We start from the raw sequence: 12,298 nt of genomic DNA on the forward strand, positions 1-12,298 counted from the left end.
CATATTTTTAGACTGTATTTGGAGCTTTTTGCAGTCCCCATTAATTTTCATTGTATGGGCAAAATAAAGACATGCTGCAAAATGTTGTTTTGCGTTTCATAGGAAATATCGTAAATAAATTTTAAGGGAAAAAGAGAAAGGCGACCTATTCCTTTAAAGAACAACAAATACAACCATTCTTTTATTATAGTAATATGTAATAGCTCGTTTAAGTTCAGAAACATCTAATAGTATTACATTTCTAAGTAAAAACAAACTATAGTGTTCCTGTGGCTGAACTTGTACAGTATTGTTTTGACACATACTGCTAAAAATTATTACTTTGAATGTACTAAAAGCGTCCCCCAAATGCATAAATGAAAATGTTATGAATCAATAATCAGAAATAAACACTGAACAAATAGAACAGGGCACCTTAAAGTAGGACATTTTGGGTGGCTGAGTCATTATGGCCCTGCAATGGTTTGTTTACAGGGGACAGCAGAGAAAGTAAATGTTATGACAACTTTAATGGGAAAATGATTTGGTTTGCTATTCTTCATACTCTCTTTGAAAATATGAACACTTAAAAGGATCCCATTGCCTTTGGCATGTAGGGGAAGCCCTCATCTTTCACACAGGGTTGTAGGTGTTGGGAACCCGTTAGTTTTTTCCAAAAACGAGTGGGAGTTTTTTAGCTCAGTGATAACTTGCTGATGGTGCCGATGATGGTGGAGGGGGCTGTTATGCTATCTCTCTCCCTCTGAAGCGCCATTCTAGAGGCGACCGGGACTGCCCCGTCTGACTCAGTTAAAGCCTGTGGTCCATTTATGTACCTGCACTTGAAACCTGATGAAGCCTGGACCTTCTCTGTGAGCATAATGCGCCTGTAAATTCTTGCACATACAGTTTCCATATGTGTAACATTGTTTTACAGTATGCAACAGATGCTTACGGTGGTTTATGGCAGTGTGTGGGTTTGCTCGCCATACTTTAAGCGTTTCTATGCATGCATGCGTGGTTAGTTTATATGCAGGGTCGTCCATAAGGGGAGAAAATCAGACAAGGAGTGTTTTAGAATGCGTGAAATAAACAGCATTCAGTTAATATAGTTATCAGTCAAGTGACATCTACATGTGCATACCTGTTGCTAGGTTTATATAAGGTCTTGTAAGATCACATGGTAAGACATGCTTGTCAAAGACGTCAGCGTCTAGATATTCATTTGCTAAAAATATGCTAAATACCACCTAATGGGAGTATTGGTCGCAATGTAATTTGTATTGCTTTATTTAGACCATTAGTGTGCTTTCAGTGGTTTGATTTGGACAGTAGGGTTAAAAACAATGTTATAAATGCAAATAATAAAAACCAAGTGAATGGATATAAAACTAAATAACCTTATTATCTAGGTTTGAGAAACTATTCCTGTCTTTTGTTTTTGGTGATAAACAAAGGTGCTAAAAGGTTTTTATTTCTCGTAATTAGTCAAAGCTTCCTTGAACCATTGTTTTATACTTTTAATACAGTGGTATATCAAAATAAACCTTTTCCACTATAGACGGTTTCATCTGACGCAAATGCGGTGACGCGATTTTGTTTAATGGTCAGACCAGTGGCTAAGATGAACTCTGGAACAAATACCTCGTCAAAAATAAATGTTTTGGTTTCCTATGGGGAGACGGCGATCATGAATCACCACTATGCGAAGTGAGTTTTGGCAGCCGGTTTGTAGTTAACACTGTATACATTACAGTACACCTTTTACACAGCAGCGTTAGCTCAGTGTCGTTTTTTATACGCTTTAGCTATTAAATATGAACTGTTATCAGAAATAAACTACTCTAAAAGGACTTGTTGTTATTGATTCTTAGTGGAGTTTACTGGAAGTTGCGTGTGTTTCACGAAAGCCGTTTGTTTATGTTGTTACTGCTGAAACCATCTATACAACAGAAGGCTTCTGTATATTCAAGTTTTATTTAAAACCATACAGCTTGACGAAAAATGTAAAGGATGTACATCCATTGAAACACTATGGTATTTTGGCGCAAATTCATGTCACTTTCATGAATGGTAAGTTGATTGGGAAGGTGGACATGTTGTATGACATCCTTAAAAATCATGAACAAGAATAAAATAACTTTTAAAATGTGACCCGTATTTTATTAAATGTTAAGTAAACATTTAAAGGGATAGTTCGCCTAAAAATAAAAATTTTATCATCATTTACTCAATCTCATGTGGTTACAAATGAACACGAACGAAAAGATTTTGAGTAATGTTTGTAACCAAACCATTCGTGAGCCCCATTCACTTCCATAGTAGAAATAAAGAGTGCTATTGAAGTGAATGGGGCTCATGAACGATTTGATTATGAACATTCCTCAAAATATCTTCTTTTTTGGTAATCAAAAAACAGAAATTTATTCAGGTTTGGAACAATATGCGATTGAGTAAATGATGACAGAATTTTCATTTTATCAATTTTCAACTATCCCCCTAAAGTGCAGAATACAGAAAGATATCTGTTTAACACATTTTAAACATAATGCTAATTAGATTAACAAATACCTGTATATGAATAAATTTGATTTGATATTCTTATTTTTGTATCATTTTGGCACATTGTAAAAATGATGTGTTAATGTTTTACACATTGTGTGTGTCATGCCATTTAACGCGTTATTTCATGTTAAAATAAATGAAAGGGACAACACAAGTTGTGTTAAAAACAGTGATGGGAGTAACGCGTTACAAAGTAATTCTATTACTGTAATTCCACTACTTTTAGCGGTAACGAGCATGTAACAAAGTATTTTTTTTTTACATTTAATGTGTTGTCCCTAAACCAACACACCTTCTGTGTTATTATTCATTGTGCGGCCCACCATGGTCCTGTGACATTTGATCAGAAATGTCTCTGTGTGTTCATTTTTCACAAAATAGAGTAATGTGAGTGGCAAACTCATTTACATTTCAGTAATTGTAACTGCGTTACTTGATTAAAAAAAAAAAAAAACGTTGTTACATGCTCATTACCGCCAAAAGTAGTGGAATCACAGCAACGGAATTATTTGTAACGCGTTACTCCCGTCACTGTTTTTATCACAACTAATGTTGTCCCTTTCATTTATTTTAACATGAAATAACGCGTTAAATGGCATGACACACACACTGTGTAAAAAATTAACACATCATTTTTTACAGTGCACTGTGTTGGATTGTCAAAACAGCTCGAGTCAAAAAACTAAAACAACTGAAGATCACTAATATACCCTTAACTGTATGGGCCCTATTTTGCACCCAGCGCAATTGACTTTGTCAGTGACACATGTATCATTCGTATTTTGCACCGGCGCACAGCAGGTTTTTCCCTCCACAGACGCACGTCGGCAAACTAGGGAATGAATTTGGTCTCCCTGGGCGGTTCAGTGCAAAAAAAGGAGGCGTGTTCTGGCGCAAACCATCCCTGATGCTATTTTGCAGTTTCAAAAAACAATTGCGCCACTGACCAAAAAAAAACTAGTCTAAAGTCAGTGACGCGTTGCGCGTTGTTCATTATTTTAAGGGCGCATGCTTGACCATAATGTATAGCGTGCACAACGCGCACACAATTTGCTTATCTAATCTACACAGATGCAACAGTTATTTTTACAAATCATAAATTGTTACAATAAAAAATATTAACACATGAGATAAGGGAAATCATAGTGGTGAGCATTGTGGTGATAGTTTTTATTTATTGTGTAGCTACGTTAAAAAATTCTCATGCAAATAACGATTAAAATATTTTTATACGTTTGTTTTGTGGCTGTATTACGTTTATTTTATGTAAATAATAATTAAAATGTTTTCATAAGAAACCTTAATGTAGATGAACTTGATTTGTAAGTGTACTTTGGGGTTGAACCTTGCTTGCGTCCGATTTCAAAGCCCCCAAACCCTTTCAGCGGTGAGGGTGGACGCAGCGATGTCCTCTGCTGGCGTCAGGTCATGTGTAGAAGCAGATGCACCTCCCTTTACACAGCGTGCCCGATTTATGCTGGCAAGCTTGGGATTCCTCGTCTCCTGACATCATTGTAGCGCTTGGCGCAACGATGGGGATGCCAGCTGATGAGACAAGTGTGGCTATTTCCTCTGACGCCTGTTTAACCTACGCTGATTTGGGCGGGTTTCTCCTATCCCCATACAAAACAACTTCTCTGTCTTTTACTGCTCTTACAAGAACGTGGGTCTCATCAGCTGTGAACCGCTCCTGGCGCGCGCCTGGCATTTCCGTCATAATAATAGCAACCTTGAACTTGCACCCTTGCGTTTAAAGGGAATGTTGGATGACGTTCTGATTGGTTTATTTGATGTTACGCCCAAACCACACCTATGAATAATGAACCTACTTCAGACCAACCCCTTATTGATTTGCGCCTGGTGCAAGAGTTTTTCTCCCGCCGGGAAAATAGCAACAGCGCACAAGATCCGCCCACAAAGTCACTTGCGCTTTGCGCTTCGCACTTGCACTTCAGATTGTTTAAATAGGGCCCTATATGTGTATTAGTACACTCTCACAAATAAAGGTACAAGAAAGTTGTCTTTTTGTACCTAAAATGTGCATATCGGTACCTCAAAGGTATCTCAGAGGTAGGTGAATACAAAGTGGTTCACATTAGGAATATTTTAAAAGGTCCCATCCCAGTGACAACTTTTATAAATGCCACTTTTTCCCAGTATTAAAAGAAAAAATAAACTGTAACCTTTTAAAGAATTTGTTCTTACGAATGGCACAATTTTTGAACATGTATATCAAATTCCCATGTTTTATTACCATTATTAAGCATAACATAAATGTTAACAGTAAGTTATTCTGTTTCACAACTACTGTATGTATGTGGTTTTTAAGGACGTTTCCGATGTTTTTACTGGAAAACAAGACAATTTTGATGAGTAAGATCATGTTTTTGGCATGTTTTGTAGTGCAATAAATGAGTAACAAGAACAGTTGAGCACAAGAAAACATAACCATTGTTGAGAATATCATGTTGCTCCCAATTGAATACCTGAGCCTCCAGCTAGTTTCCTGTAAATTTGCTATGGTGTTGAAGTCTGGTAAATGTTTGTGTTTGGTAAATAACAGTTCTCCCCCCTGTTTCCCTGCATGTGTGCGCACGATAAACCGAACCCTGGTCTAGCGGTCTACTTAGAAATGTAATACTATTAGATGTTTCTGAACTTAAACGAGCTATTAAATATTACTATATTATAAAACTGTTAGTTCCAATCCTTGATTCTGATTGGTCAACAGGTGTGCTTTATTCACGATAAAACACTGCTATGACCGCTTCACCCAACAGTTCTATTTAATATCACTGCGCCCTTAGCAACACCCTTAGCAACACATAAACATATAATGAGACAAAATATCTTATTTTTTGGTCATCAAAAAACAGAAATTTATTCAGGTTTGGAACAATATGCGATTGAGTAAATGATGACAGAATTTTCATTTTATCAATTTTCAACTATCCCCCTAAAGTGCAGAATACAGAAAGATATCTGTTGAGGTGTTTTAAACATTTTAAATGTAATGCTAATTAGATTGACAAATACCTGTATATGAATAAATTTGATTTGATATTCTTATTTTTGTATCATTTTGGCACATTGTAAAAAATTATGTGTTAATGTTTTACACATTGTGTGTGTCATGCCATTTAACGCGTTATTTCATGTTAAAATAAATGAAAGGTACAACACAAGTTGTGTTAAAAACAGTGATGGGAGTAACGCGTTACAAAGTAATTCCATTACTGTAATTCCACTACTTTTAGCGGTAATGAGCATGTAACAAAGTATTTTTTTTACATTTAATGTGTTGTCCCTAAACCAACACACCCACCACGGTCCTGCGACATTAGATCAGAAATGTCTTGTCTGCAAGTGTTTATTTTTCACAAAATATAGTAACGTGAGTAACGAACTCATTTAAATTTCAGTAATTGTAACTGCGTTACTTGATTTTAAAAAAATATACTTCGTTACATGCTCATTGCCGCTAAAAGTGGTGGAATTACAGTAACGGAATTACTTTGTAACGCGTTACTCCCATCACTCTTTATAACACAACTTGTGTTGTCCCTTTCATTTAACATGAAATAACACGTTAAATAGCATGACACACACAATGTTTTACAGTGCATTGTGTTGGATTGTCAAAACAGCTTGAGTCAAAAAAACAAAACAAAACAACAACAACTGAAGACCACTAATATACCCTTAACTGTATATTAGTACACTCTCACAAATAAAGGTACAAGAAGGTACAAAAGTTGTCTTTTTGTACCTAAAATGTGCATATTGGTACCTCAAAGGTATCTCAGAGGTAGGTGAATACAAAATGGTACACATTAGGAATATTTTAAAAAGTCCCATTCCAGTGACAACTTTTATAAATGCCACTTTTTCCCAGTATTAAAAGAAAAAATAAACTGTAACCTTTTAAAGAATTTGTTCTTACGAATGGCACAATTTTTGAACATGTATATCAAATTCCCATGTTTTATTAGCACTATTAAGCATAACATAAATGTTAACAGTAAGTTATTCTGTTTTCACAACTACTGTATGTATGTCGTTTTTAAGGAAGTTTCCAATGTTTTTACTGGAAAACAAGACAATTTTGATGAGTAAGATCATCTTTTTGGCATGTTTTGTAGTGCAATAAATAAGTAACAAGAACAGTTGAGCACAAGAAAACATAACCATTGTTGAGAATATCATGTTGCTCCCAATTGAATACCTGAGCCTCCAGCTTCCTGTAAATTTGCTATGGTGTTGAAGTCTGGTAAATGTTTGTGTTTGGTAAATAACAGTTCTCCCCCCTGTTTCCCTGCATGTGTGCGCACGATAAATCGAACACTGGTCTTGCGGCATCTCCCTCCCGCGACACAGTCATATGAAGAATTTGAAAATATCAGAGCCTATCGCAGATGACATCATAAATAACCTATAGGGGACTTCACTGACATTCGCGTTTGGCCAGTGTGAACAAAGATGAAAACAGGAAGGAAATGTGTATGTTTATGAGGCAGATGAATAACAAGCATTCAATGAATTTGACTTTTACTCTAATTTGTAATCTGAAAACAAATGATTTTCCACACATTACTGTCTCAAGGCTCAAGTTCAAAGGCTTGTTTATTGTATTAATACAAGAATTGAATGTAACTGAATTTTCCATGCATAAAAGCACCTAGTTCAAACATTAAATCCTGGCATTGTTAAATCCGGGCTGGGTGAACTGTAAAGCAAGTCCCTCTGGCAAGAGCCGGAGACAAAACTAGTTTACCGACAGGTTCGAGGCTTTAACTATTGCTCATCAGTGTTTTCCCTGCTTGTTTACATGGAAAAAAGGATTCACTTATAAAACTATATCCATTTCTTTTATGTATTCCTTATCAAATTCAAATTGTGAACTGTCTGCAGTATGTTAATATCAGTGCCTCACGTAAAACTGCCAGTGCAAAAAATAATTTTCACAAAATAAATGTAATCTATTATATAACTTTTCATTATACAGTTTTTCCACATTTAAGAAAAGATCATTGCTCTTTAAATACTTCAAAAAAAGATGGTAAGAGAGATCCAAGATGTCAGCTTTACCGTAAAATTCATAAAGACTTTCTTATAAGTTTCTGTTCTAAACTAAAAATAGATGAACAGGCAAAACAAAAGGCGGATTGCAACACAACTGACGAGAAAATATTGCAGTTAATGTTCTAAAATAACATGTGGTGTTGAAACAATTTGTTGTTTGTATTACACTTCTGACCTGTTTAGCAAGTTTCCATTAACATTCAGGAATATATTTACATGGTTCACAAATTTCAGGAATAACTGGTGAGCAAATCTGAATGTCTATGAACAATTAAGTGCTCAATAGAGGCTGTGATGAGACAATGAGTGAAAGTTACAGAAACTGAATGTGGTTTGAAATAGCACCACCTGCCGTTGTACTACTGAGATTTATTCAAACAGTATCCTTCTAGACTAGAGTAGGCACTACTTGTCAGGAATCAGGACACAGAGAACCCAAATGCAGACACGGATAAGGACAAAATAATAATTTATTGAACAAAACTGAAAACAAAACCCACGATGGGGCAAACAAACAGGGCAAACACTAAACTATACAGAACTACACTAAACATGACATATAAACAAAACACTAAACTTAACTAGAACACACTAAACTTAACTAGAACACACTACACTTAACTTAAACAGGAACACACTGGAAACACTTGAATGGCAAGACCAACGTAGTAAAACAGACGAACCCGCACTGGACAACAAACACAAGGACTCTTAAATAGGGAGAAAGTAAATTACAAACACCTGGAAAATAATCACAAGTAAGGGATCGGGGAAAAAGTGACGAGACCCGGGAAATGCGTGGTCAGAATAAATCAATACAAAAACCACGCATCTCCCACATGAAACATTGTACTGTCAGAACCCTGCCATGCTAGATCTAAATACAAACAAGGATCTGGCAGGATTCTGACACTACTGTACTTAAAGGTAGGGTAACAAATTTGATCCTGAAACATTTTTAGTTATGCTGGTTAAAAGTCTCCTCACACCCTGATAGCAATCACTGTGTTAAGTTGATGTATGAATGTATTTGTAGAAATTTATGTCATCTGTGAAAGGTGTAGGACCAAAAAATGTTCAACCAATCATAGATTTCGGTCCGAACGGACGTTTTCTTTTTTGTCCTTCATACGTAAGCGTAATTTGAATGCCCAACATGCAGCAAGTCCACGCAGACACCATACGCCATCGCCGCGTTCATGTGCGCACACCTCCTGTCTGTAAACAGCGAGAATAGCAAACTTTTCTGCTGAATTGACAACCTGCACAGGAGGCACAAAACGAAAGACATGTTTACAACAGCAAAAACTGCCTGGATCATAAAGAGAAAGAGAAAAACCTAAATAAACATTGATAACTTTACTGCTTTATCACGAGATGCAAACAGCTGCAGGAGCTGCAAAGGGTCTGAAAGGGTCGTTGCACTGTTTATTTTGATACGGTAGGTACGTGATATGTTTGTATTAAGATGGATTCGATATTCTACTTTGATGAAACGTTGTGTTGGGGATGAAATCTGTGTTCGTTAACGGATTAGCGTAACGATATAGTTACTACGTCTACACAACCGAAAGTGTGCTTAAACTAATTCTGATGTAAACCAGTTGTTTATGTTGGTTATTTTGGAAATGTTGTACTGCAAAGTTTTCTCACTGGTGAATGAGACATGATCTGTGCGTGTTCATGTGTTTTGAAAGAGGCGTGACTTTGGATGGTGATTTGACTTGAGGGCGGGATCGTGATTTCATTGCTAGGCGGCTACCGTTAGTATTTTTCAAAATGTGAAACCATACCTTTAATTTAACAAATTTAAAACATTTTAAATAATCACATTTATTTTTATCTATTAGAATATTATTCTCACTGTTTTTTATTTAGATACATACAAACAAACTGTTCAATCAGATTTAATCTAGGGTAATAACTTATTTAATATAACGTATTACTTATTACAATGTGTAAACTTAAAACCAAAAACTTATACTAACATTGCCTTAAACTAATACTTAGAACTTATAATGAGAGGAACGCCTGTTCAACTCCAGTCCTTTTTGATTTTCTAATGAATTGAACACAGAATAGTGTAGATGCTGATGAGGGTTTCAGAAAGCGGAAGTAGCCTACTAGACCAGATGGCACCGGATGCTATTCTCTTATAAATTTTGCAGAACTGGCAGATTTTTTAAACTTTATTTATATGCAGAAGAGTCATCCATCAGCATTTTTAAGCATAAAGTTTGGGAAAGGAGACACACCGTCTCATTCTTCCCCTGGGAACAAGGAACTCACGCTATGTTGACATAATGATGCTTGGAAATGATATAACCAAGCCACCAGACTTCCTAGTGCCTGTCTGTGTGTATCTAACCAGTCAAGTAACATTTTATTTTTATAGCACATTTAAAAGCAACAGAGTTGCTGTACAGTAAAACAATATACAGTGGCGTGCAAAAGTCTTAGGCTACCATCACCAGCTTTGTTGTTTTAGTTGTTTTGGATGTCCATCCATATTTATTTTTCACTCTTTTTTACAGGTTTGGGTCCTGCAGCAGAGAAAGCCCGACCACCCTTAAGCCCTTTTCACACCGACACTCCGGAAAATACACAGAAAAGGAATCCTGGATTTTTCCTGGATCGTTTGAACTTTTGTTTATTCACACTGCCATGATTAGCCGGCATCTGCAAGGTCCCGGAAAGACACGTGATCTGTTGAAAGTCCTGCCCTCTCTTCTACGCAGCGTCTGAAGTTTGCATATTATTTATTATTTCTCTCTCCAGAAACAACTCGCGTGCATTTTTGTGTATGATAAGATTATAAAGGAGCGCGTGAACGCACAGTTCTAATGCTGGTGAATGATCTCAGCTTCAGAGTGGATATTTGACGAGCTCCCTGATCTCTGCTTTGATACAGTTTGCAGACATTTCTCATCGTGATTGTTTATATGTCACGCCGGGAAACAGGAATCAGGACACATATGCAGGGTTCACATAAAAGGATAACATTTAATATAAATAACATAGAAAACAAACACGGTAACAAACAACGGGCAGAATAAATAAACAGGAACAGACAGGATGGAGACAAATGGCGACAATGATCCGGCAAGTGAGTATAGCACAAACAGGGGTATAAATACAGACAGACTAACAATGCACAGGTGTGATGAGGAAGGTAATTAATCAATGAATTGTCCAGGTGAAGGTAATCAGAACAGACACAAAACATGACACGGATTTAACCGTGACATTACCTCCCCTCAAAGAGTGGCTACCAGACACTCAAGACAAACACAAAAAAGTCTGGTAGGGTGGATCCAGGGGAGGGACGGAGGGCTCGGAGACCACAGCAGAGCCGACGGAAGCCGGGGTGAAGCCTGCAGGGTAAAAAGCCGGGGTGAAACTCGCAGGGCAGGAAGCTGGGGTGAAACCGGCAGGGCAGGAAGCCGGGGCAAAGCCAGGAGAACTGGAGCGGCCATCTCAGGGACCGGCTCTGAAGACTCGATCCTCTTGGGAACTGACGGGGATTCGATAGTCCTGGGAGTCGACTCCCACCATCTCGGGGAAACGGGCTCCTCCACGGTAGCGACCATCCCGGGGAAAAAAAATCGAGCATGGCGTCCGTGCTGAGCCCCAAATCGAGCATGGCGGTGGACCTCCCAGGAACCGTCCCAGGCGACTCGACCAACAGGAGAATCACAGGAACCGATTCGACCCTCACATAACCTGGCTCGAGTGTCGCGGCCACCACCCCGGGGAATGAATCGGGCGTGGCGACAGCTAACTCGAACCCGGCCTGGAGTTCTGAGCATTGCCTCACAGTAAGCTCCAAGGGACCTCCTCCTTGAACCCGCTGCGTCCTTGAAAGGCCGGATAATTCTGTCACGCCGGGAAACAGGAATCAGGACACATATGCAGGGTTCACATAAAAGGATAACATTTAATATAAAATAACATAGAAAACAAACACGGGAATCAAACAACGGGCAGAATAAACAGGGCCGGCCCTGGGCATATGCGGAATAGGCAAATGCTAAGGGCGCCGCCGACCCCTTGGGGCGTCCGTGCGCCCAAATTATTATTTTTTTAATATATGTATATAAACATTTAACTATAAATATTTATATATTTTATAATATAAATATTTTGCACAAGAAAACAGCAGTTATTAATGAATTATTAGTAGCATAGTATCTCGGAAGATCGTGCTTGTTAAATAGCTCTGTGGCTATACTGCGCTGAAGCGGCAGTTTAAAATATAAACCCAGAATTCAGCGAACGTCAAGAACAAGAAAACGGAAACAACAATCAGACAGAGACGCGGAATTTACATAATGTTACATAGACCATGTTTAAATTTCAATGTTTCTGTAAAGAAATACCAACTTGTTCACTTTGTTTGGTATTAATAAGCTGCGCATTGGAGTGCTGGCCGCGGTGCTGAAGACGCGCTCGGACGGAGTACTACTGGTGGCAGCACAGATATTTACGTGCAACCTATTGGAAACTATTATTCGTTATTATATAATTATTATTCGTTATTTTACTTTATTACTTCCACTTAAGAAGAGTTCTGCACTTTTTATTTCAATATTTCTCTTTATATAAATACTATTTTCTTTTGTAGCCTAAAATCTATAATTTCATTATTTTACTAACCCAACTAACTCATCTG

The sequence above is a fragment of the Misgurnus anguillicaudatus genome, chromosome 18 (genome assembly GCF_027580225.2).
Source record: "Misgurnus anguillicaudatus chromosome 18, ASM2758022v2, whole genome shotgun sequence".
Lineage (NCBI taxonomy): Eukaryota > Metazoa > Chordata > Actinopteri > Cypriniformes > Cobitidae > Misgurnus > Misgurnus anguillicaudatus.